The sequence below is a fragment of the Lithobates pipiens genome, unplaced genomic scaffold (assembly GCF_037356315.1).
Source record: "Lithobates pipiens isolate NorthernLeopardFrog02 unplaced genomic scaffold, aLitPip1_a1.2 Scaffold_1, whole genome shotgun sequence".
NCBI lineage: Eukaryota > Metazoa > Chordata > Amphibia > Anura > Ranidae > Lithobates > Lithobates pipiens.
Genome location: NW_027507685.1, coordinates 25,268,003 through 25,296,001, shown reverse-complemented (window position 1 = coordinate 25,296,001; position 27,999 = coordinate 25,268,003). Strand labels below are relative to the sequence as shown.

The 27,999-nt window shown below is 48.3% G+C and overlaps 1 protein-coding gene and 1 pseudogene across 1 annotated transcript in view; one reads left to right on the top strand and one right to left on the bottom strand.

Moving 5' to 3' along the window:
• On the bottom strand, positions 1-27,952 carry LOC143986953 (kelch-like protein 10; annotated as a pseudogene).
• GPR50 (G protein-coupled receptor 50) overlaps positions 1-27,999 on the top strand; it is a 237,913-nt gene that overhangs the window by 16,356 nt on the left and 193,558 nt on the right. The gene's annotated exons all lie outside the window — the stretch shown is intronic.

Genomic DNA, 27,999 nt, shown 5'->3' with positions numbered 1-27,999 from the left:
TTATAAAGAGCTGTCGGATAATGCCCGCCTTTCTCCCTCTCTGTAGAATGTGTCTTGACTAGCGGCATAATCCCCGGACGTTGGGGAGGCCGGCCAAAATGCAGAAGTCCAGTCCAGGACGCTGCGATGGATGTTCATGTTGTGGACGCCGTACCACACATCGGTCTTCCTGTCATAGTACTCTGCTTCAAAGGTTGTTTTGAAACCGTTGACACCTCCAATCACATAAAGGAGATCCTCCAGTACTTCAATCTTGAAGTTGCTGCGTGGGCTGAACATGGAGACGATCTCGGTCCAGATGTTGTTGGCTGGGTTATAGGCCTCGGCACTGCGCAGTCTGCCGTCTGCATTAGATCCTCCGACCTGTAAGAGACAACACGTGTTACCGTGTTTTACTTCATGTGGCAAACAGGTTTCACAAGGATGATGGGTATGGTCTTAAAGGTCACCTTAACATGAAGGACCATGTCTGAATATAGCATGTAACCCTTGCAGTGTGGAAGGGCCCACTGTATTTTTTTTTTATTGTTCTTAGAGTTGGGCTTTAAGAGTTTACTCTTCTAGATGCTTGCATTTACTTTTTGTTGGCTATTATTGACTTTTCTTGACTTCATAACTAAGCTCCACCAATTGCCATGCCCATATCCAATGAAAATACCATTACTGACTGCTAAGGCTGCCTCACTGAATAATGGAATGGACAATATCCAAGGCTTAGCCACAACAACATCATGGCTTTACTAAAACTGGAGGGTGTAAAATCTGGTGCAGCTGTGAATAGAAACCAATCAGCTTCCAGTTTTTTTTTTTTTGTCAAAGCTTAATTGAGCAAACTGAAGATAAAATCTCATTGGCTACCATGCAAAGCTCCACCAGATTTTGCACTTTGCAGTTTTAGTAAATCCACTCGATTGTGTTCTCCCAACAGGGACGGCTCCCTGCCGGGAGAAATGAATAGCTCCGCAAGGAGAAATTAGAGTGATTTTGAGTGATTTTAGCATAATCTATGGCCAGCCTAAGTCTAGTGGTGAGACATATTATTCCTTGCTTCAGCAAGCTACCTTGGTCTGTTATAGCCACCTTAGTAAGCTATTTCCAGTTGTGTTCACACTCCTACCCATGGGCGTCCGCAGATTTTTTTTCGGGGGGGGGGGGGGGGGCATCATTTTGGAGTCACCCATGCAACGCCCCTTTTTGACAAGGTCATTATCACATTATCATGGTCAGAGACTGCAGACGTAGTAAGTCCCTAGGATAAGTAATGAATAATGGCCAACAAGCTCTTTTACCAGACCCAGCGAAACTACAGCAGTGATCCCTCCGGCTGGACGATCGCTCACTCTGGGTTCCCTGGGGGCAACTCTTGTCAGTAGTGTAGCATGTCTGTACCCTGGTAGTGGCTCAGTCTTTCTCTCTTTGGTGACACTGGGCAGCGTGGCTCTCTCTCTGGTGGTGCTGGGCAGCGTGGCTCTCTCTCTGGTGGCGCTGGGCAGTGCGGCTCTCTCTCTGGTTTCCGCCCAGCACACTTCTCATTCTTTGTCCTGTAGCGCTCTCTCCCTACTCTTTTTTCCAGGCTGCAGTCTGTAAATATCTCTCTTGATCGAGATGTAGCCTCCTCCCTGTGGAAAATGGGGTCGTCAATCTTTGGGACTACATGTCCCACGATGATCTCCTCTCCCAGTCTCCTCTTATTGGCCCTCATTTATGGCCAATAGGGAAGGAACAGAGCGGGAAGAAACCTGGGTGGGGAACCTGGTGAGAGCCGCCGTCTCTTCTCCCTGAAGGGAGAAAGTGGGCAGAGTGGGAGAAGCCTCTGATAGCCCGCAGCTCACCTTTCTTCTGTCACAGCACTGCCAAGTTCTCTGCTGTACTGAGCAGGGAAAAGAGCCTAAAGTCACACTACACTGATGGGAGGCTTCACACCACCTTGATGGTGTCACTCCACTGGCAGGTGGTGCCTGGGTGCAGGCTGCCCGCACCCCAATAGCGACGCAACTGTACTGAATTTAAGATCCAATCCCTGATTTCCGGGGGGGCACTTGACCCCCCTTGCCCCTACCTGCGGACGTCCATGCTCCTGCCTCCACTATGTACAATGCAGGGTTATTAGCCCTGCATTGTATGTGATGATGCGCAGATCGGAAGCTTCAGGGACAAAATAGCAGTGGTGGAGTGAAGAGTCGGGTAGGTAATGCAGCCCCTTGCTCTACCCCTTAGGCTGAACAAGTAATTTTTTGGGCTTTAAACGATACGTGAACTACAAGTACTGTCAGGCTTTGTGGCTGATGGCTTGTAGTTCTGAATGGACTGCGAGGTCGCTGATGAGTGGCCTCATAGTCTATTCACAAGCCCTGAAAAGCTGCAGGAAAAGCTTGTCTGCAGGAGTCTGCCATTGCACCCCGATCCACTGATGACAGGTCCAATGCTTTCCAGACTCCTCAGTCAAAAAATAATAAATACACATTTCTCTCCTGCAAAACTACAGTATGTGTATTTATTTATTTTTTTACCAAAAGGTGAACTTATCCTTTAAAATGAATTTCAAGTCAAAGCCTTTTTTCCTAGTTTTGGATGGAGTTGGGAGGGATTAGTACTCCTATCAGAGGCTCTGTTAGAGAGAGATATCCTCTCATTTCCAGTTCTTCTGACATCGCTTTCACCAGACACATGCTGCAAATTATGTTTCTCATTCAATCTCATTTGGGTAGAAAGTAATCATTGCACATACTGCATAGACCAGATCTCCATAGGCGATGAAACCGACACCACTGCGTCAGCTCCGCATCGGGGCGATCATGCTCCATTGGTCTGTATCTGGGTTGTAGACTTCTGCTGTATTCTTCTCCACTGAATCTGCCACATATATAGATCTGTAAAAACATAATAAGAAGTGATATTAAACTCTTTGTTTTTGATAGACATGGCATTGGGGGAAAAGCATAGGTGGGAATAGGCCATAACAATACAGTAACACACCAGAAGCCTGATATAGCTGAATGACAGCTGAAAAACCCCAGTGTGTTACCTCCATTGCTGCTTACTTAAAGTGATTGTAAAGGCAGAAGGTTTTTTTACAAGGTAGAAAACCTTCTGCACACAGCTCCCCCCCCACACAGCCCCCTTTAAATACAAAACTGAGCCTGATCTCGATCCTGCAATGTACATGAGAGCTGAGGCTCTCTCCTTCCTCACTGGCTCAGATACAGCAGCGGGAGCGGGAGCGAGAGGCGGGGCCGAGCCTGCCTCTGTGGGGTCATAGGCTTGGGAGTAAGCACGCATGAGTGCCCCCATAGCATGCGGCTTGCTATGTGGGCACTCAACGGGGGTGGGGAGAGGAGTCAGAAGTGCCAGTGGGGGGATCGCACAGAGCAGGTAAGTATAACAGGTTTTTTTTTTTAAACTGTATCTTTGCAATCACCTTAAAAGAAACCTGGACAATACCAATTATTCTGCTTATACTGGTAATTTTTTTATGTCTATTTGGTGTATAATAATTCTATAAATAAAGGAATTACAAAAAAAAAAGAAACCCATCCTTTGTTCACTGCTTAGCAGGTCCCTGACCTGGAAGAAGGAACGACATCTGACCCCCATGTCATTGCTGAGTCTTGTAGTGGCCCAGTGGTCAGGGGATGGAAACACTTCAAGCTACAGCAGACAAATGAATCTGACACTCACAGAAGTATTGAATGCCGAAGAAAGAGATGGAAGCTGCAGCTCTAGAATGTAGGTGTGTGTAAGACCATTTGGTTTTTAAGTGGGTGTCTATATCTTACCTTGCCATTGAGGGTGGTGGCTTTTGCATCGCTTCATTTCATTCATTGGAGCTATAAGATTCCATTGATTGGTTTCTGGGTCGTAACATTCTGCAGATTTTAGGCGAATGTGGCCATCAAACCCGCCCATGGTGTAGATCCGGTTTTGCAGGACTGCCGTGCTGACATAGCAGCGCTTATGATTCATTGGAGCCACTTGCTGCCAGATCTTCCTGACTGGGTCAAACTGTCTTACGCTATTGAAAAAATCCATGCCATTAAACCCTCCAACCACGCACACAAAACCATTTAGGTATGCTGTTCCATGGTAGGCCCTGGGGCTTTCCATATCATGGGTGATGTCAACCCAGCGGTCGACTCTGCAGTCGTAGCCCTCTATGGCGTTGGTAGGATAATTAGAGCTCCAGCCGCTAAATGGCGAGTAGAATTGCACTTGGCAGGCGTGGCCTCGTCAATGGGTTCTTGAAATCTGACCAGGAGGATCCATTTGCATTTAATTTATATTTTGTCTTCAGTACACTGATGACAATATTCACACATTCTTTGTTGTGCTGTATGTGGATGTTAGTCATCACCTTGTTCATCAAATACCTGGTGCGCATCAAAGCCATTCGAACCTGAAGAAGAAGAGAAAAAGGTGTCTTCATGTTGTAGAGGTCAACAAAACTCAATAGACAATCATTGAGGTACAAAAGTCCAATACAATTTTGACACCACATAAGCTGTGAAGTATACAATTTCCTTATTCAAAGAATACTGGTAAGGAAGTAGGCTTTACTCAGTGGTGTTTATATTAAATTAATTACATTTATAATTTCGCAATACCAGAGGAGTGCTTCATTGAAGGGGTGGTGGTAAGGTTCAATGATACTGGGTTCTACTAGGCCTCTAAGGTACATAATGGTCAGAGGCCGTCTGTCCAGGACCGGTGCAAAGAAGGCACCCTGAAAAGGAAACCTACGCGTCCCCTTTCCTCCGGAACCTCTCCATACATCTGCACCTGTGCTTTTCCTAAGCAGTGGAGCTCTCTTCCTACCTTACTACCTAAGTGTGGGTGGGGTAAATGGTTGTCCCTTAAACTAATAGGGACCTTTGTCAAGATGGCCACCCCAATCTTCAGTATCTAATAAGATCACCATCCTCCCTAGTAAGATGGCATAGGAGACATTTCCTCCCCATTGGACTCCAGCCAACTTGAAGATCTATGCAGTTCCACCTTCAGGTTGAAGGATGTACTGCAGCTTGCCCCTGCCTACATCCTGGTTGGAGTTGGCAGAAATCCAGGGAATGTTGGCTATGGTCAGGGAGCCTATAGAGCAGTGATTCTCAACCAGGGTTTCCTTGGAACCATAGGGTTCGTCCAGAGGTTGCTAGGGGTTCCTTCAGCATTGGGCAATTTCTGCCTCTCAGATAAGTTCCCACTGACACCATTGAACTTTTTAGCTATCTGTAAGGAGGTAATTCTTCCCAATGACCACAAGTGTAAGGACCATTCTTCTCACTGACCATCACGCTAATGTATCATGAGTTGTAGAATTCTAATTTTTAGTAGGGGTTCCTTGAGACCGGAGAACTATTTCAAGGGTTCCCCTTTGTTGAAAAGGTTGAGAAAGGCTGCTATAGAGAAACAAAAATGATCTAACCATAAATAGGTTGAGATAGACAACACTCTCAGATACCGAAAGATACCTTTAAACTGTTCAGTTTAAAAAGGAGGTTCACTCTGGAAAAAAAGAAGAAATGTCAGCAACTACAAGTCCTGTAGCTGCTGACTTTTTTTAACCCACCCTCCGCATATATACTGCGTCAGGGCGGTCCTATTGCAAGACACGACACACCTGTATGCCGTTTTGTGTATGAGTCACTGTGGGCGCTCGTGCGAGCCCACTGCACAGCAGGGGAGCCGATGAACGGGTCTGGCGGACGCGATGTCCACCGACTATCCGCGATAGCTCCTCAGAGAGGCAGAACGAATTGCCATTGTAAACAAAGTAGATTTCTGACAGTAGATGTCAGTGAGATTGTCTGTTCCTAGTGATCAGGAACAGTGATCTCTCCGTACTCCCAGTCAGACCCCTCCCCCCACAGTTAGGAACACCTCCCTAGGATACACTTAACCCCTTCATCGCTCCTAGTGTTAACCCCTTTCCTGCCAGTGTCATTTATACAGTAATCAGTGGCTATTTTTAGCTCCGATCACTGTAATGTCAATGGTCCCAAAAAAGTATCAAAAGTGCCCGATCTATCCGCCGCAATGTCACAGTCCATCTAAAAATCATAGATCACCACTACTAGTACAAAAAAATAATAATAATAAAAATGCCATAAATCTTTGCTCTATTTTGTAGACACTATAGCTTTTGTGCAAACCAATCAATATGCGCTTATTGCGATTTGTTTTACCAAAAATATGTAGAAGAATACATAATGGCCTAAACTGATGAAGAAATAACATTTTTTTTTTTTTGGGGGGGGGGGGGGGGATAAATATTATAGCAAAAAGTAAAAAATATTTTGTTTTATTTTTCAAAAATGTCAGGCTTTTTGGTTATAGCGCAAAAAAATAAAAATCGCAGAGGTGATCAAATACCACCAAAAGAAAGCTGTATTTGTGGGAAAAAAACAACAATTGTGTTTGGGTACAGCATCGCATGGCCACGCAATTGTCAGTTAAAACAAGTGCTGTATCGCAAAAAATGGCCTGGTCTTTAAGTGGGTAAATCCTTCTGGTCCTTAAAGTGGTGCTCCACAAAAAAAAATTCCTAAAAAAATTATTATTATTTTTTAAACTCACCTCTAAATGCCTGTTGCTAGGGGGTCCGTCGTAGTCTACCTCCTTCAGTGCCTGGGCTGGTAACATCAATTCCCCTCAGCTCAGGAAGGGCTCAGCTCTGCCCCCTCCCTCCTGTCAGTCATCTGGGACACGTGACAGGTCCCAGATGACTGCGTGGCCAATCAGGACATGCTGCACCGCTCAGTGGGTGCCCGGCTGTGAAGCCTCAGCCGGGTGCCCACAATTGCAATGCCACCGCTGCTGAGCAGAGGGGGGGACGAGCGGGGCTTCGTTCCCCCGCATTGCTGGACCCTGGGACAGGTAAGTGTCCGATTATTAAAGGTCAGCAGCTGCAGTATTTGTTTTTTTAGGGGAATTCCTCTTTAAGTGGTTAATAAAAGTACACTTATCTGTCTAGGGATCCAGCGCTGGCATCCTAAATGTGGGCAGCTGGCTATGCTGCTTTTGGCTTCACAGCCAGCTTGGCTTCACAAGTTGCGCTGCACTTTGTGAGTGGTCCCGCAGTCTTCTGGGACCTGTGATGTGTCCCAGAAGACTGTGGGGAGGGTGGAAGAGGAGAACTTCTGCTCAGATCACCTAGGAGATCTGAACGGAAGTGGGAGCGGGAACCCTTTAAAACTAGGTACCTGCTCCCCCTCCCCAAAAAATGAAGTGCAAAAAAAGTGACAGGACTTAAAGCAGAACTTCCCCTGTAGGGTGGCGTTCCGATTTACGATTACCTATAGCATTTTGCATACATTTGTACAAACTATGGGCTGCAAGAAATTGAAAACCTTCTCTGTTTTTTTCAAAGAAGTTCAACAGGGGTGCTGCTTGCACTGTGCAAGAATGCACCTACAAAATATGGAATATTTTTTTCTTACCTTGGGCTTGATTCGCTAAAACCGGTGCAGCTCTGCAAAGAAACCAATCAGTTTCCAGTTTTTTTTTTGTCAAAGCTTAATTGAACAAGCTGAAGTTAGAAGCTGATTGGACACCATGTAAAACTTCACCAGATTTTGCTCTCTCCAGTTTAAGTAAATCAACCCCAATGAGTAAATGGAGTTCCCCACCTTACCTTAGGCAGTAGGGTGGTGATGTATTGCCTACGATCGTTGGGGTTGTGCTCAATCCACTTGATGACGGCTTCAAAGACGAATTCCTCTCTTTTAACAACAAGATCGTCTTTGGTAATAAGATCCTTCAACTCTGTTAGGGACAGATCCAGAAGCTCCTCGGAGGTCGATGCTATTTCGTGAAAGTGGTGAAGAATGTACACATGACTAGTGATGGACGAACTTCCGACGGGACGTTTCGCGAACGCGAAACGCGAACGGGCACAAACGTTCGCGAAAACGACCGTTCGCCGCGGGCTCCATTGACTTCAATGGGAGGCGAATTTCGCAAACCTTTAGGTCGAATTTGCGGCCACGGGGTAATTATTAGGGGGTAGCACGTAGTCCCACCACCTGGACAATAGCATAATACATGTATGAGGTGAATTTGGGATCGATAACTACAAGCATTTTTTTTTTATTTGGGAAATTGTTCTGACAATTCAGGACTATGGAGCTAATGAAGGCAATGGAGGAGAGGGAAGGTCAGGGACCAGGGTAGGCAAACAAGAGGGTGCAGGAGATACAGAGCACTGACAGCAGCACCGTAATACAGAGCACTGACATCAGCACCGTGACATACAGCGCTGACAGCAGCTCCGTGACATACAGCGCTGACAGCAGCTCCGTGACATACAGCGCTGACAGCAGCTCCGTGACATACAGCGCTGACAGCAGCTCCGTGACATACAGCGCTGACAGCAGCTCCGTGACATACAGCGCTGACAGCAGCACCGTGACATACAGCGCTGACAGCAGCTCCGTGACATACAGCGCTGACAGCAGCTCCGTGACATACAGCGCTGACAGCAGCTCCGTGACATACAGCGCTGACAGCAGCTCCGTGACATACAGCGCTGACAGCAGCTCCGTGACATACAGCGCTGACAGCAGCACCGTGACATACAGCGCTGACAGCAGCTCCGTGACATACAGCGCTGACAGCAGCTCCGTGACATACAGCGCTGACAGCAGCACCGTGACATACAGCGCTGACAGCAGCTCCGTGACATACAGCGCTGACAGCAGCTCCGTGACATACAGCGCTGACAGCAGCTCCGTGACATACAGCGCTGACAGCAGCTCCGTGACATACAGCGCTGACAGCAGCTCCGTGACATACAGCGCTGACAGCAGCTCCGTGACATACAGCGCTGACAGCAGCTCCGTGACATACAGCGCTGACAGCAGCTCCGTGACATACAGCGCTGACAGCAGCTCCGTGACATACAGCGCTGACAGCAGCACCGTGACATACAGCGCTGACAGCAGCTCCGTGACATACAGCGCTGACAGCAGCTCCGTGACATACAGCGCTGACAGCAGCTCCGTGACATACAGCGCTGACAGCAGCTCCGTGACATACAGCGCTGACAGCAGCTCCGTGACATACAGCGCTGACAGCAGCTCCGTGACATACAGCGCTGACAGCAGCTCCGTGACATACAGCGCTGACAGCAGCTCCGTGACATACAGCGCTGACAGCAGCTCCGTGACATACAGCGCTGACAGCAGCTCCGTGACATACAGCGCTGACAGCAGCACCGTAAGCAGCCCCAGGAGGAAGTCAGCACAGCACAGGGATGGTGTGATCCCCTCATAATAAGAACCCCCAGGAGGAAGTCAGCACAGCACAGGGATGGTGTGATCCCCTCATAATAAGAACACCCAGGAGGAAGTCAGCACAGCACAGGGATGGTGGGAACCCCTCATAATAAGCAGCCCCAGTAGAAATATGACACCGCTCAACCTCTTCAAAGAGGAGGGTAGGGGCATATAGTACGGTGTGCTTTTTTGGGTCAGGGAAGTGAGCCAAATGAATTAAGAAGGTCTGTGTGCTTGATTCCAAAAATTGTTTATAGACATATACATGGTCTACTGATCACATGTGTTGAATTCCTCCGAGATCCATGCCTCATTCATTTTTAGAAATGTGAGGTAGTTAACACTGTGGTGAGCTAGGCGAGTACGCTTATCGGTCACAATCCCCCCTGCTGCGCTGAACGTCCTTTCGGACAGGACACTGGATGAGGGGCAAGCCAACAGTTCGATTGCAAATTGGGCAAGCTCTGGCCAGAGGTCAAGCCTGCCCACCCAGTAGTCTAGGGGTTCATCACTCCTCAGAGCGTCCACATCGGCCGTTAACCCAATGTAGTCGGACACCTGACGGTCTAGGCGTTCCCTGATGCTGGATCCGGATGACACCTGTCGATGGGTCGGCTGAAAGAATGACCTCATATCCGAAGTCACCAACACATCTTCAAACCGGCCTCTTCTTGCAGGCGCTGTTGGATTGGTACCCGCAAATCCTTCTCTGGGAGTGGGAATTGCTCCTCTGCCAGCGCACGCAAAAGCAGAATGCAGCATTTCTCGAAGCAAGGCCTGGAAGTGCTGCATTCTGACAGCCCTCTGCGACGGCGGTAACATTTCCGCCATTTTGTGTTTGTACCGGGGGTCTAAGTACGTTGCCACCCAGTACTGGTCCTTGACCCTCATGCTTTTTATACGGGGGTCCCTATTAAAACACTGGAGCATGAAGGCCCCCATTTGCACTAAAGTGGAAGCGGTGTGGTGGCCTGGCTCCTGCTCATCATCCAGGATAATGTCGTCCTCTTCATTCTCCTCTCCCCATCCTCGCACAACAGGGATCCCAGAAAGGTTTAAAGCATGCTCTTCTTGCTCCTGCTCATCCGCCCCGGCACCATCCTCCTCTGACTCCTCATCAGACTCCTGTTGTTGACTTGTCTCAGATAGAGTAGCCCCCCCTGGGAATTCATCCAGCATTGCGACTTCCTCATCTTCCCGCTCCTGCTCCTCCACAGCCTGATCAATGACACGACGCAATGCACGCTCCAGAAAGAAGGCATAAGGTACCATGTCACTGATGGCGCCATGGCTGCGACTGACCAGTTTGGTGATCTCCTCAAATGGCCGCAGAAGTCTGCATGTGTCGCGCATGAGCAGCCACTGGCGCGGTGAAAAAAAACCCAGCTCCCCAGAACCGTTTCTTTCGCAGAGTTCATACAGGTAGACGTTAACTGCACGTTTCTGCTGGAGCAGCCTATCAAGCATATAGAAGGTTGAGTTCCATCGCGTCGGGCAATCGCAAATAAGACGTCTGACCGGCAGATGGTGTCGCCGCTGAATGTCAGCAAGGCGAGCCATGGCCGTGTAAGATCTTCTGAAATGGGCCGAGATTTTCCTTGCCTGCCGCAAGATGTCCTGGACCCCAGGGTATTTGACAAGGAATCGCTGCACGACCAAGTTTAAGACGTGTGCCATGCACGGCACGTGCGTGATTTTGCCCTGTTTCAATGCGCTAAGCAGATTGGCACCGTTGTCACACACCACTTTACCAACTGTCAAATTGAGCGGTGTTAGCCACTCATCTGCCTGTGAACGCAAAGCTGAAAGGAGTGCCGGGCCAGTGTGGCTCTTTGCTTCCAGGCACAACAGACGCAGCACGGCATGGCAACGTCTCACCTGGCATGTGGAATAGGTTCTGGGGAGCTTGGGCGGTGCAGTGGAAGAGACGCTAGCAGCGGAAAAGGAGGAGGCAGCTGAGGAGGAGAGGGAGGAGGATGGAGTAGGAGGAGGAGAAGAAGAGTCAGGCCTGCATGCAATCCGTGGCGGTAAAACCAAATCTACACGGGTGCCACGGGTTACATGCTTGACGGCCGTCAGAAGGTTCACCCAGTGGGCAGTAAAACTGATATACCTTCCCTGCCCGTGTTTGCTAGACCACGTGTCTGTGGTCAGATGTATCTTGGCACCGACACTGTGTGCCAGAGATACATTCACTTGCCGCTGAACATGGCCATATAGCTCTGGGATGCCCTTCTCTGAGAAATACTTCCTTCCTGGGACCTTCCATTGTGGTGTTCCAATGGCCACAAATTTGCGAAAGGCCTCCGAGTCCACCAGTTTATATGGCAGTAGTTGGCGGGCTATGAGTTCTGACAAGCCAGCCGCCAACCGTTGGGCAAGAGGGTTATCCGGCGTCATCATTTTTTTACGCTCAAACATTAGGCCCACGGAAGCCTGCCTTTTTGCAGAAAAATGTGAGCTTGGCGTGATGGAAGGTGGAGTGGAGGACAATTGTGAGGAGAGAGGAGAAGGAGAAGTAGAAGACGAGGCTGGACGGTGAGAGCCTGCAGTGTGGCTTTGTGTGTTCCGTTGCTCCCACTGGGCTCGGTGATGGCTGCTCATGTGCCTTCTTAAGGCGGTCGTCCCTAGGTGAGTATTGGGCTTACCGCGACTAACGCGTTGACTGCAAAGATTGCAGATGGCAACGCTATTGTCAGCAGCGGACACGTTAAAAAAAGCCCACACTGCGGAGCCATGTGCCGGTGTCCTGGGAGCGCCAGATGTGACCGTACATGGTCGATGACTCGCTCCTGATACATTTGCAGTCTGCTTTGTCCCTGCTGTGCAATGTAAGTCATTGCTGCTTCTCCTCCCTATCTGCTGGTCCATATCTCCCTCTGAACTCCCCTCCTCTTCCTCTCTTGTGGGCACCCACGTGACATCACTAGACACGTCATCATCAACGTCACCTTCCCCACCGCTATAAGTAGAGTAGGCAGCAACACCGGGGACCAACCTCCTCCTTGGGCTGATCTGGGTACTGGCGTCAGACTGCTGAGTAGCGCTTGTTGCTACCTCCTCTTCCTGATCCAATACCAAGAGTGGCTGCGCATCAGAAATGTCCTCTTGATATGGATCGGAAAATAATTCCAGTGACTCAAGCGGAAGGTATGTGGTGGTGGTGGTGGTGGTCGTGTTGTTGGTGGTAGTGTCTTTGGGGGTGCACATAGCAGAGAGTGAAGAAGAGGGTGCAGATCGAGAGGATGAGGAGGGTGCAGAAGAGTAAGGCTGAGCGAGCCACTCAACCAAGTCTGGTGCATCCTTTAAAGTAATTGAACGCACCTTCTGCAACTTCCCACTTTGGCTCAAGCCTGTTGCTCCTGCCCTACCCCTACCACCCCTGCGGAAGGGCCTGCCTCTTCCTCTGCATGTCATTTTTTAAATGACCCTGTGACAAAACTCTTAGTCCCTATACCGCTGAAGGACTGCTGCAGTATAGGTGAGCGGTCAGCAGTGGTGCACGTCAACCCTATCTATTGTGGACCTATAGCGGTCCTTACAGAACAGCAGACTGTACCGCACTCAAGCCTATGTACCGTAGCACCCTATACCAAGTTACCAGTCCTTATAAGAACTTTTGTGGACCAAGCAGGTTGTGTGTTAGTGATTAGCAGACTGTACGTCAGTCCCTATACCAATGAAGGACTGCTGCAGTATAGGGCAGCGGTCAGCAGTAGTGCACGGCAACCCTATGTATTGTGGACCGATAGCGGTCCTTACAGAACAGCAGACTGTACCGCACTCAAGCCTATGTACCGTAGCACCCTATACCAAGTTACCAGTCCTTATAAGAACTTTTGTGGACCAAGCAGGTTGTGTATTAGTGATTAGCAGACTGTACGTCAGTCCCTATACCGCTGAAGGACTGCTGCAGTATAGGTGAGCGGTCAGCAGTGGTGCACGTCAACCCTATCTATTGTGGACCGATAGCGGTCCTTACAGAACAGCAGACTGTAACGCACTCAGGCCTATGTACCGTAGCACCCTATACCAAGTTACCAGTCCTTATAAGAACTTTTGTGGACCAAGCAGGTTGTGTGTTAGTGATTAGCAGACTGTACGTCAGTCCCTATACCAATGAAGGACTGCTGCAGTATAGGGCAGCGGTCAGCAGTAGTGCACGGCAACCCTATGTATTGTGGACCGATAGCGGTCCTTACAGAACAGCAGACTGTAACGCACTCAGGCCTATGTACCGTAGCACCCTATACCAAGTTACCAGTCCTTATAAGAACTTTTGTGGACCAAGCAGGTTGTGTGTTAGTGATTAGCAGACTGTACGTCAGTCCCTATACCAATGAAGGACTGCTGCAGTATAGGGCAGCGGTCAGCAGTAGTGCACGGCAACCCTATGTATTGTGGACCGATAGCGGTCCTTACAGAACAGCAGACTGTACTGCACTCAGGCCTATGTACCGTAGCACCCTATACCAAGTTACCAGTCCTTATAAGAACTTTTGTGGACCAAGCAGGTTGTGTGTTAGTGATTAGCAGACTGTACGTCAGTCCCTATACCAATGAAGGACTGCTGCAGTATAGGGCAGCGGTCAGCAGTAGTGCACGGCAACCCTATGTATTGTGGACCGATAGCGGTCCTTACAGAACAGCAGACTGTACTGCACTCAGGCCTATGTACCGTAGCACCCTATACCAAGTTACCAGTCCTTATAAGAACTTTTGTGGAACAAGCAGGTTGTGTGTTAGTGATTAGCAGACTGTACGTCAGTCCCTATACCGCTGAAGGACTGCTGCAGTATAGGTGAGCGGTCAGCAGTGGTGCACGTCAACCCTATCTATTGTGGACCGATAGCGGTCCTTACAGAACAGCAGACTGTAACGCACTCAGGCCTATGTACCGTAGCACCCTATACCAAGTTACCAGTCCTTATAAGAACTTTTGTGGACCAAGCAGGTTGTGTGTTAGTGATTAGCAGACTGTACGTCAGTCCCTATACCAATGAAGGACTGCTGCAGTATAGGGCAGCGGTCAGCAGTAGTGCACGGCAACCCTATGTATTGTGGACCGATAGCGGTCCTTACAGAACAGCAGACTGTAACGCACTCAGGCCTATGTACCGTAGCACCCTATACCAAGTTACCAGTCCTTATAAGAACTTTTGTGGACCAAGCAGGTTGTGTGTTAGTGATTAGCAGACTGTACGTCAGTCCCTATACCAATGAAGGACTGCTGCAGTATAGGGCAGCGGTCAGCAGTAGTGCACGGCAACCCTATGTATTGTGGACCGATAGCGGTCCTTACAGAACAGCAGACTGTAACGCACTCAGGCCTATGTACCGTAGCACCCTATACCAAGTTACCAGTCCTTATAAGAACTTTTGTGGACCAAGCAGGTTGTGTGTTAGTGATTAGCAGACTGTACGTCAGTCCCTATACCAATGAAGGACTGCTGCAGTATAGGGCAGCGGTCAGCAGTAGTGCACGGCAACCCTATGTATTGTGGACCGATAGCGGTCCTTACAGAACAGCAGACTGTACTGCACTCAGGCCTATGTACCGTAGCACCCTATACCAAGTTACCAGTCCTTATAAGAACTTTTGTGGACCAAGCAGGTTGTGTGTTAGTGATTAGCAGACTGTACGTCAGTCCCTATACCAATGAAGGACTGCTGCAGTATAGGGCAGCGGTCAGCAGTAGTGCACGGCAACCCTATGTATTGTGGACCGATAGCGGTCCTTACAGAACAGCAGACTGTAACGCACTCAGGCCTATGTACCGTAGCACCCTATACCAAGTTACCAGTCCTTATAAGAACTTTTGTGGACCAAGCAGGTTGTGTGTTAGTGATTAGTGATGGACGAACTTCCGACGGGACGTTTCGCGAACGCGAAACGCGAACGGGCACAAACGTTCGCGAAAACGACCGTTCGCCGCGGGCTCCATTGACTTCAATGGGAGGCGAATTTCGCAAACCTTTAGGTCGAATTTGCGGCCACGGGGTAATTATTAGGGGGTAGCACGTAGTCCCACCACCTGGACAATAGCATAATACATGTATGAGGTGAATTTGGGATCGATAACTACAAGCATTTTTTTTTTATTTGGGAAATTGTTCTGACAATTCAGGACTATGGAGCTAATGAAGGCAATGGAGGAGAGGGAAGGTCAGGGACCAGGGTAGGCAAACAAGAGGGTGCAGGAGATACAGAGCACTGACAGCAGCACCGTAATACAGAGCACTGACATCAGCACCGTGACATACAGCGCTGACAGCAGCTCCGTGACATACAGCGCTGACAGCAGCTCCGTGACATACAGCGCTGACAGCAGCTCCGTGACATACAGCGCTGACAGCAGCTCCGTGACATACAGCGCTGACAGCAGCTCCGTGACATACAGCGCTGACAGCAGCTCCGTGACATACAGCGCTGACAGCAGCACCGTGACATACAGCGCTGACAGCAGCTCCGTGACATACAGCGCTGACAGCAGCTCCGTGACATACAGCGCTGACAGCAGCTCCGTGACATACAGCACTGACAGCAGCTCCGTGACATACAGCGCTGACAGCAGCTCCGTGACATACAGCGCTGACAGCAGCACCGTGACATACAGCGCTGACAGCAGCTCCGTGACATACAGCGCTGACAGCAGCTCCGTGACATACAGCGCTGACAGCAGCTCCGTGACATACAGCACTGACAGCAGCTCCGTGACATACAGCGCTGACAGCAGCTCCGTGACATACAGCGCTGACAGCAGCACCGTGACATACAGCGCTGACAGCAGCTCCGTGACATACAGCGCTGACAGCAGCTCCGTGACATACAGCGCTGACAGCAGCTCCGTGACATACAGCGCTGACAGCAGCTCCGTGACATACAGCGCTGACAGCAGCTCCGTGACATACAGCGCTGACAGCAGCTCCGTGACATACAGCGCTGACAGCAGCTCCGTGACATACAGCGCTGACAGCAGCACCGTAAGCAGCCCCAGGAGGAAGTCAGCACAGCACAGGGATGGTGTGATCCCCTCATAATAAGAACCCCCAGGAGGAAGTCAGCACAGCACAGGGATGGTGGGAGCCCCTCATAATAAGAACCCCCAGGAGGAAGTCAGCACAGCACAGGGATGGTGGGAGCCCCTCATAATAAGAACACCCAGGAGGAAGTCAGCACAGCACAGGGATGGTGGGAACCCCTCATAATAAGCAGCCCCAGTAGAAATATGACACCGCTCAACCTCTTCAAAGAGGAGGGTAGGGGCATATAGTACGGTGTGCTTTTTTGGGTCAGGGAAGTGAGCCAAATGAATTAAGAAGGTCTGTGTGCTTGATTCCAAAAATTGTTTATAGACATATACATGGTCTACTGATCACATGTGTTGAATTCCTCCGAGATCCATGCCTCATTCATTTTTAGAAATGTGAGGTAGTTAACACTGTCGTGAGCTAGGCGAGTACGCTTATCGGTCACAATCCCCCCTGCTGCGCTGAACGTCCTTTCGGACAGGACACTGGATGAGGGGCAAGCCAACAGTTCGATTGCAAATTGGGCAAGCTCTGGCCAGAGGTCAAGCCTGCCCACCCAGTAGTCTAGGGGTTCATCACTCCTCAGAGCGTCCACATCGGCCGTTAACCCAATGTAGTCGGACACCTGACGGTCTAGGCGTTCCCTGATGCTGGATCCGGATGACACCTGTCGATGGGTCGGCTGAAAGAATGACCTCATATCCGAAGTCACCAACACATCTTCAAACCGGCCTCTTCTTGCAGGCGCTGTTGGATTGGTACCCGCAAATCCTTCTCTGGGAGTGGGAATTGCTCCTCTGCCAGCGCACGCAAAAGCAGAATGCAGCATTTCTCGAAGCAAGGCCTGGAAGTGCTGCATTCTGACAGCCCTCTGCGACGGCGGTAACATTTCCGCCATTTTGTGTTTGTACCGGGGATCTAAGTACGTTGCCACCCAGTACTGGTCCTTGACCCTCATGCTTTTTATACGGGGGTCCCTATTAAAACACTGGAGCATGAAGGCCCCCATTTGCACTCAAGCGGAAGGTATGTGGTGGTGGTGGTGTTGTTGGTGGTAGTGTCTTTGGGGGTGCACATAGCAGAGAGTGAAGAAGAGGGTGCAGATCGAGAGGATGAGGAGGGTGCAGAAGAATAAGGCTGAGTGAGCCACTCAACCAAGTCTGGTGCGTCCTTTAAAGTAATTGAACGCACCTTCTGCAACTTCCCACTTTGGCTCAAGGCTGTTGCTCCTGCCCTACCCCTACCACCCCTGCGGAAGGGCCTGCCTCTTCCTCTGCCTGTCATTTTTTAAATCACCCTGTGACAAAACTCTTAGTCCCTATACCGCTGAAGGACTGCTGCAGTATAGGGCAGCGGTCAGCAGTAGTGCACGTCAACCCTATGTATTGTGGACCGATAGCGGTCCTTACAGAACAGCAGACTGTACTGCACTCAGGCCTATGTACCGTAGCACCCTATACCAAGTTACCAGTCCTTATAAAAACTTTTGTGGACCAAGCAGGTTGTGTGTTAGTGATTAGCAGACTGTACGTCAGTCCCTATACCAATGAAGGACTGCTGCAGTATAGGGCAGCGGTCAGCAGTAGTGCACGGCAACCCTATGTATTGTGGACCGATAGCGGTCCTTACAGAACAGCAGACTGTACTGCACTCAGGCCTATGTACCGTAGCACCCTATACCAAGTTACCAGTCCTTATAAGAACTTTTGTGGACCAAGCAGGTTGTGTGTTAGTGATTAGCAGACTGTACGTCAGTCCCTATACCAATGAAGGACTGCTGCAGTATAGGGCAGCGGTCAGCAGTAGTGCACGTCAACCCTATGTATTGTGGACCGATAGCGGTCCTTACAGAACAGCAGACTGTACTGCACTCAGGCCTATGTACCGTAGCACCCTATACCAAGTTACCAGTCCTTATAAAAACTTTTGTGGACCAAGCAGGTTGTGTGTTAGTGATTAGCAGACTGTACGTCAGTCCCTATACCAATGAAGGACTGCTGCAGTATAGGGCAGCGGTCAGCAGTAGTGCACGGCAACCCTATGTATTGTGGACCGATAGCGGTCCTTACAGAACAGCAGACTGTACTGCACTCAGGCCTATGTACCGTAGCACCCTATACCAAGTTACCAGTCCTTATAAGAACTTTTGTGGACCAAGCAGGTTGTGTGTTAGTGATTAGCAGACTGTACGTCAGTCCCTATACCAATGAAGGACTGCTGCAGTATAGGGCAGCGGTCAGCAGTAGTGCACGTCAACCCTATGTATTGTGGACCGATAGCGGTCCTTACAGAACAGCAGACTGTAACGCACTCAGGCCTATGTACCGTAGCACCCTATACCAAGTTACCAGTCCTTATAAGAACTTTTGTGGACCAAGCAGGTTGTGTGTTAGTGTTTAGCAGACTGTGCGTCAGTCCCTATACCGCTGAAGGACTGCTGCAGTATAGGGCAGCGGTCAGCAGTAGTGCACGGCAACCCTATGTATTGTGGACCGATAGCGGTCCTTACAGAACAGCAGACTGTACTGCACTCAGGCCTATGTACCGTAGCACCCTATACCAAGTTACCAGTCCTTATAAGAACTTTTGTGGACCAAGCAGGTTGTGTGTTAGTGTTTAGCAGACTGTGCGTCAGTCCCTATACCGCTGAAGGACTGCTGCAGTATAGGGCAGCGGTCAGCAGTAGTGCACGGCAACCCTATGTATTGTGGACCGATAGCGGTCCTTACAGAACAGCAGACTGTAACGCACTCAGGCCTATGTACCGTAGCACCCTATACCAAGTTACCAGTCCTTATAAGAACTTTTGTGGACCAAGCAGGTTGTGTGTTAGTGATTAGCAGACTGTACGTCAGTCCCTATACCAATGAAGGACTGCTGCAGTATAGGGCAGCGGTCAGCAGTAGTGCACGGCAACCCTATGTATTGTGGACCGATAGCGGTCCTTACAGAACAGCAGACTGTAACGCACTCAGGCCTATGTACCGTAGCACCCTATACCAAGTTACCAGTCCTTATAAGAACTTTTGTGGACCAAGCAGGTTGTGTGTTAGTGATTAGCAGACTGTACGTCAGTCCCTATACCAATGAAGGACTGCTGCAGTATAGGGCAGCGGTCAGCAGTAGTGCACGTCAACCCTATGTATTGTGGACCGATAGCGGTCCTTACAGAACAGCAGACTGTAACGCACTCAGGCCTATGTACCGTAGCACCCTATACCAAGTTACCAGTCCTTATAAGAACTTTTGTGGACCAAGCAGGTTGTGTGTTAGTGTTTAGCAGACTGTGCGTCAGTCCCTATACCGCTGAAGGACTGCTGCAGTATAGGGCAGCGGTCAGCAGTAGTGCACGTCAACCCTATGTATTGTGGACCGATAGCGGTCCTTACAGAACAGCAGACTGTAACGCACTCAGGCCTATGTACCGTAGCACCCTATACCAAGTTACCAGTCCTTATAAGAACTTTTGTGGACCAAGCAGGTTGTGTGTTAGTGTTTAGCAGACTGTGCGTCAGTCCCTATACCGCTGAAGGACTGCTGCAGTATAGGGCAGCGGTCAGCAGTAGTGCACGGCAACCCTATGTATTGTGGACCGATAGCGGTCCTTACAGAACAGCAGACTGTACTGCACTCAGGCCTATGTACCGTAGCACCCTATACCAAGTTACCAGTCCTTATAAGAACTTTTGTGGACCAAGCAGGTTGTGTGTTAGTGTTTAGCAGACTGTGCGTCAGTCCCTATACCGCTGAAGGACTGCTGCAGTATAGGGCAGCGGTCAGCAGTAGTGCACGGCAACCCTATGTATTGTGGACCGATAGCGGTCCTTACAGAACAGCAGACTGTAACGCACTCAGGCCTATGTACCGTAGCACCCTATACCAAGTTACCAGTCCTTATAAGAACTTTTGTGGACCAAGCAGGTTGTGTGTTAGTGATTAGCAGACTGTACGTCAGTCCCTATACCAATGAAGGACTGCTGCAGTATAGGGCAGCGGTCAGCAGTAGTGCACGGCAACCCTATGTATTGTGGACCGATAGCGGTCCTTACAGAACAGCAGACTGTAACGCACTCAGGCCTATGTACCGTAGCACCCTATACCAAGTTACCAGTCCTTATAAGAACTTTTGTGGACCAAGCAGGTTGTGTGTTAGTGATTAGCAGACTGTACGTCAGTCCCTATACCAATGAAGGACTGCTGCAGTATAGGGCAGCGGTCAGCAGTAGTGCACGTCAACCCTATGTATTGTGGACCGATAGCGGTCCTTACAGAACAGCAGACTGTAACGCACTCAGGCCTATGTACCGTAGCACCCTATACCAAGTTACCAGTCCTTATAAGAACTTTTGTGGACCAAGCAGGTTGTGTGTTAGTGTTTAGCAGACTGTGCGTCAGTCCCTATACCGCTGAAGGACTGCTGCAGTATAGGGCAGCGGTCAGCAGTAGTGCACGGCAACCCTATGTATTGTGGACCGATAGCGGTCCTTACAGAACAGCAGACTGTACTGCACTCAGGCCTATGTACCGTAGCACCCTATACCAAGTTACCAGTCCTTATAAGAACTTTTGTGGACCAAGCAGGTTGTGTGTTAGTGTTTAGCAGACTGTGCGTCAGTCCCTATACCGCTGAAGGACTGCTGCAGTATAGGGCAGCGGTCAGCAGTAGTGCACGGCAACCCTATGTATTGTGGACCGATAGCGGTCCTTACAGAACAGCAGACTGTACTGCACTCAGGCCTATGTACCGTAGCACCCTATACCAAGTTACCAGTCCTTATAAGAACTTTTGTGGACCAAGCAGGTTGTGTGTTAGTGTTTAGCAGACTGTGCGTCAGTCCCTATACCGCTGAAGGACTGCTGCAGTATAGGGCAGCGGTCAGCAGTAGTGCACGGCAACCCTATGTATTGTGGACCGATAGCGGTCCTTACAGAACAGCAGACTGTAACGCACTCAGGCCTATGTACCGTAGCACCCTATACCAAGTTACCAGTCCTTATAAGAACTTTTGTGGACCAAGCAGGTTGTGTGTTAGTGATTAGCAGACTGTACGTCAGTCCCTATACCAATGAAGGACTGCTGCAGTATAGGGCAGCGGTCAGCAGTAGTGCACGGCAACCCTATGTATTGTGGACCGATAGCGGTCCTTACAGAACAGCAGACTGTAACGCACTCAGGCCTATGTACCGTAGCACCCTATACCAAGTTACCAGTCCTTATAAGAACTTTTGTGGACCAAGCAGGTTGTGTGTTAGTGTTTAGCAGACTGTGCGTCAGTCCCTATACCGCTGAAGGACTGCTGCAGTATAGGGCAGCGGTCAGCAGTAGTGCACGTCAACCCTATGTATTGTGGACCGATAGCGGTCCTTACAGAACAGCAGACTGTAACGCACTCAGGCCTATGTACCGTAGCACCCTATACCAAGTTACCAGTCCTTATAAGAACTTTTGTGGACCAAGCAGGTTGTGTATTAGTGTTTAGCAGACTGTGCGTCAGTCCCTATACCGCTGAAGGACTGCTGCAGTATAGGGCAGCGGTCAGCAGTAGTGCACGGCAACCCTATCTATTGTGGACCGATAGCGGTCCTTACAGAACAGCAGACTGTACCGCACCCAAGCCTATGTACCGTAGCACCCTAGACAGACCAAGTTACCAGTCCTTATAAGAACTTTTGTGGAACAAGTGAGTTGTGAATGATTAGCAGACTGCAGCAGAAGGGCAGCAGTCAAGTATAATATTCTTTCTATATTTGGAAGAAAGAATATTATACGTGTACAAGCCTATTACCGTACCACTGATACCAGTCCTGAAAAGAACCTTTGTGGAACTAATAGTAACAGCAAGTCTTTAAAATTATCCTCACTGCCTGACACACTGCTTCCTGCCTGTCCCTATACAAATTGGCAAAAAAGAGTAGGCTGGAACGATTAGCTGGAACAGCTCTTTTGTGGACCTGATAGTAACAGCTAATGATGATGATGATGATGATGATGAAGAAAGACTAATCTGGCTGAGCTGTCCCTAAAATAGCAGCATACAGCGCTCTGTCCCTTTATCTAAACTGACAAAAGAAACTCAGGCTGCTGACCTAACACCTATACCAGTCCTGAAAAGAACTTTTGTGTACCAAATAGCTAGCGTTTTCTCTGTCCCTACTCCACACAGGATCCTTTCCCTACAGTGACAGAAGAAAGAATGTAAAATGGCCACCGGATCGGGTGTATTTATAGGTTAGGGGGAATGTCCAAGTGTCCATGAGCTGTCATGTCTCAATTGGTTGTCCTGTAACACATGATAAACGTGTCACGAAAGGTTAAAGTTCTTGTATACATTAAACACGTAAGTCCGCCGGGGCGAACGACGGAAAAAGGCGTTCGAACCCGCGGACGGCGAAAGTCGGAAATTCGCCGCGAAACGACCGCCGGGCGAACCGTTCGGCCATCACTACACATGACTGGTCTCATGCAGCTTGGGGCAATGAACTTGTCTGGAGAACCTGCCAATGCCAATGAAGTTCTCAGGACATAGCTGGCCAATGAGGAAATCCGAGCATTGCCATTTTAGACCCAGGATATTGAACTGCTCTGCGGCCATTAACAATGCTTGTGCGTTCTCTGAATTGATGGATACTGCATTGGTGTAGATATACTGGAGGACCAAGCTCATTATGTCTGGGGAAATTTCGGGTATATGGCACACATTATTTTCTCTCTCTGTCCATCTTCCAGAAGACAGAGCCCTGGGAGGAGGAAAAGAATTCATGTTAGACTTCTTTTATTAAAATAAAGTTTTTCATCATTTAATATGTTGTTTTTTTTTTTTGGGGGGGGGGGGGGATTTGCACAAATGCTACACATAGGTCTGTAGTTGATGGTAGCCCAGGTAAAGTGAATGTTGTATGCGCATTGTAAACATACAATTTAATAATAAAAATGTTTTATATAAAAGTGGGTACTGACAAAAGGCCATAAAAACAATGCATGAACATGCACAGAACACAGGGTACAGCTTGCGTGTTTCGGGGGCGCACCCCCGTCTCAGAGCTAAGCTAGCTCTGAGGAAGGGCGTGCGCCCCCGAAACACGTTAGCTGTACCTCGTGTTTTGTGCATGTCAATGCATTGTTTTTAGTCCTGTTGGCACTGGCTGGTCGTTTGCTCTTTGTTTGGTGATTGGATTTGATTTTCCTTTTGGAGAAACCAATTCAGGCTTGCAACAGTGCATTTGGAGCCTATATCCTAGGCCTCCATATTGTGGCATACCTCCCTTTGCCGGGCAGCTCATGCCTCCTGGCATGGGCTAGCTCAGCGCCCACCACAAGCACACAAGGACATCCTTAGTGCCACCTCTGGCTTTCTTTTGGCCATCTGGCAAGACCTTGGCATTGTGCCATCTCTGCACCCCCCGACACAACACCACTTGAAGCAAAGCACACTTTGTTGTCCTTACTGTACTTTGTACCACTCTCGACCATCTATATTCCACAGCAGACATCTGTGGTTTGCTCTCTGGATACCCACCACCATTTGGGGATTTTTTTGGTGCCCTCTGTTGAGGAATAGTCTTCTGGGGACTGGCTGAAGGACTGGACCTGCTGGCTTCGGGCTAGGCATTGAGTGCAGAGCAGTGACCTTGCTTATCCCTTTGCCCTCTGTACAAAGGGTTTTCCTTTCTTTTTATTTTGGATGCAACTATACATGCAGGTTTCAAGATACATTACATGATATATGTTGATCTGCTGATCTGTATACCCTGAAGAAGAGTCAATATTAGAAACGCGTCGGTACAAGAGTAGTCGTTTTTCCTTTGAAATCCATTAAGAGGAATCAATTCTCTATACATGCATTGTTTTTATGGCCTTTTGTCCGTTGCATTTTGTGAGTACTCACTTTTATATAAAACATTTTTACTATTAAATTATCTTTGGTAATGCACTAGGTGTGCGCGCCTTCCATTTCTGTTTTTCTTGTAGCTCCTTTCGGATTACCCCATCTGAGGAAGGCAGCATCCACCCAGTTTTGGATACCATATATACCGTATTCATTGGCATATAACACGCACAGGCGTATAACAGGCACATTCAATTTAAGAAGGAAGTTTCAGGAAAAAAATACATGTTAAATAAATAACTTTGAAGCAAAATAAGGTTCAGTGCCCATCTACAGCCGCACCATTGCCATAAATGCAGCCTGATCAATGCCCATCTGCAGCCTCACAAGTGCCATCAATGCAGCCTCACCATTGCCATCAATGCAGCAACCCCACCATTGCCATCAATGGAGCAGCCTCACCATTGCCATCAGTGCAGCCAGATCAATGCCCATCTACAGCCTAGAGGGGACAGGAAGGGGGTCGGGACCAGCGATGACAGATTACATACAGTGAGAATCTCCTATGATAGACAGAACAGTGGTCCAATGGCGGCCTGGGACACGGGACTTCCTATTACAGAGGCCATCCAAGTAAACAGGAGATTCTCACTGTATGTAATTTAACGGCGCTCGTCCCTCCCCCCCACCCTGACCCCTCCGAGGCAGCTAAAATTGAAGTATTGGCATATAACATGCACACGCTATCTGCACCCAATTTTCATGGTGAAAAAGTGAGTGTTATACTCCAATAAATACAGTACCTCTCACACCACCATTGTATCTGACATCTGTTACTCCACACCTTGGAGGACCTATTAGCGCTGGAAGTGACTGTGTTTTTTGAGGCCCATACCCTTCATCCAAGTGAAAGAAACATACACAAAAGTGCAAAGTGAAAACAATAGAGAAAAATACATAAAATAAATAGTGTGGGTACAGGTGCGCTGGCTAGGCCATGCAGCCTGGCAGTAAAAATTGCCTTGGTTAAGCGAAAAAGCCTAGCCCATAGAAAAAAATGATGTGGCCACGTGTCTTTTCACACTATGGGGTTCCCAAACTCAAGATCCTAGCCAAGAAGCTATTGCAGGCTATTTGGCCGTCAGAGTAGTAAAAGGAAACCATGGCTTGTATGGAATAGGGCTTGGAACCCAACAAGACTGTATACAGTAGCCACACAACTTGTGTTGAGAAGGGACTAAAGCAATCAAAAAACCCTCCAACCGAATCATTGCACGGCACAGTAGCTATTCATGTATCTCATTCTATCACATATCCCAAAAATAAAATAATTATTCCTCATTTCAGGACAAGCAGGCGGAGCCATGCAAACCATTGCTTTGCGACCCCATTGGTCAGATGCGCCATACACCAGCATACCTCTCAACATTTTGAGATGGGAATGAGGGACACTTACTAGCAAACGTATGTAGACATAGGACACGTCCCCTGCCACGCCCCTTAAAGGGGACATAATCAAAAAAAAAAAAGGTTAATTAAATCCACAAGGGCTTTTTTTTAAAACTACTATTCCTTTATATTGGCTTTTAAAATTTACAAATGCAGCAATTTAGAATTTGGATGGAAGGTTTAGCACTGGGAAACACTTTTTGAAAGATAAAAAGTGCATTTTATATACATCTATATAGATCAGACCAAAATGAGGGACAAATGAGGAGGAATGAGGGACAGAGGGACAAATCAGGGACAGTCCCTCGAAATTAGGTACAGTTGGGTGGTATGCACCAGCTGTTCTGGACGTGCAGCTGGCCAATGGGGCATAAAGCAGTGATTTCCATGGCTCTTCGGAGCAGAAATGTATGTTTTCGGCTCTATAAGCTATAATGGGAACGCTTAAACAAGGCGTGTTTTTATTTGTTTATCAGGCGCTATCACTTTACAATCTATGGCGCCAAAAATGTGTGATTTTGCTCCTCTATGGCAAGTTCTGAAAATGACAACAAACATGCAAGAGAAGCCTCTAGATGTTTATATAAATCCTGTATAATACTTTATTTTTTCTGTTTAAGAATTTTTTATTGTTTAAGAAGTAAAAGGTTTACAATCTCCAAGTCAAAGATACCCGCACAGCGTAAAACTTGTATGTTATTAATAATAAATCATATGGCTATGCTCACACTCAGGTTTGAATGGGGAAAATTTGAGCCCATGATGCATGAACCATTTTAACTCATTGCAATCATTTGGCCAGCCTCTGTAGTACCTCTTGTAAGCCACAAGATGTCAGTCTTCTGGGTTGAATAATCCCCAGTGTCACTCAGCCCGGTCTCTGTGCTGGGAGTGCGCTGTGATTGGTGCATATATGTGGCCCCACGGATAAAGACCCACTTCTGTGAGGATGCAGATTTGCGTACGGCCATCGGGAAGGGGTAATAAAATGTAGCAAAAAATGCACATTTAATACATTTTTGCATTTAAGCATGCAGAGCGTTGCATTCGCAATCAGTGCATCATGGGTGCAATGAACATGCTCTTGCATCCTTTACTCCCAGACCCAGGACCGTGCAGAGGCGTGGACCTTCTGATAGGTTTGGAGGATGGCACTTGTGTGTATAATATATATATATATATATTTTTTTGCTTTTTTTTTTAATTATTTAAATCATTTTTTTAATTAATATTTTCATATTAATAGGGCACAGAAATGAAGGAAAAAAAAGGAAGTGTATAATAATATTAAGAATAAATCCTATGGCTATGATCACACTCAGCTCTGAATAGGGGCAAGACTGACCCCATGTTGCATGAACCATTTGAACATGCAATCATTTGGCCAGCCTCTGCAGTACCTCTTGTAAGCCACAAGATGTCAGTCTACTCGGCTGTATAATCCCCAGTGTCACTCGGCTTAGAAGACTGAGGAAAGACAGTGAGGAAAGAGAGATTTTTAGCCTAATGTAAAAACGAATGCAACCAGAAATCCTAAAAACAGCCAAACAGATCGAAGCGCAGCCCCAAAATGTTATACTATTACATGGCATTGATAAACACTGTCAGTGGTTGTATTAATGTATTTGGATGTGTTTGGATGAAATGCTGATTCAAAAGTTGGGATAAAGCTTAGGAATGCCAAGCTGAGGAGCTTTATAGAGGAGAAGTGTACAAAGCAATGCATGAGATTTCAGCAAGCCTTCAGGTCCAGTCTGGGAGTGTTGAATGCAGATCCTACATTCACCTTTATTGGCCAGAAAAGTCTCTAATTTGCCCTCTGGTTTAGCTTCACTTAGTTGCTGGGGCCTAATCCTCCCAGACCTTATGGCTAGGCCATGCCCAACAGCCATTGAAGCAAAACGGTCTCTGTGACCAGTGGAGGCCAACTGTCACCAGACAGGGGAAGGCAGTGGGAGGCCATTACACCATGGAGGTCAATTCCCATTGAGTACTAATGTTGGCTGCAGTTCTTGGACAAGGTTATAGCAGATTGATTAGAGCTAAATGGGTCTAATTTGTGTGCCAGTAATGATTTATCTACACTTACCTAAAATAAAGGCTGTATACAGAGAGAATGATCTTATGGGCTTTGAAATCGGTATCGTCCACCTTTATGGTAACATCACCGAATTTGTCCTCCAGCCGCAGCTCATGGAATGTGGTCCAGGCCATTCTTCTAATTGTCTGTTCCAGGATGTCAGTATTGGGACAGGCGGATAGAGCCCCGCAATCCCAATCCATGGCCAGGCCTGGAGGTCCCGCTGTGCCCTTCCGTGACATGTCTCTGTCTCCACTGGACTGACAGTTGTCTGTACTGCTGAGCTTACCTGACATTTCAAAACTGACCAATCAGAAGCCGCTTTACTACTCTAGGTTACATT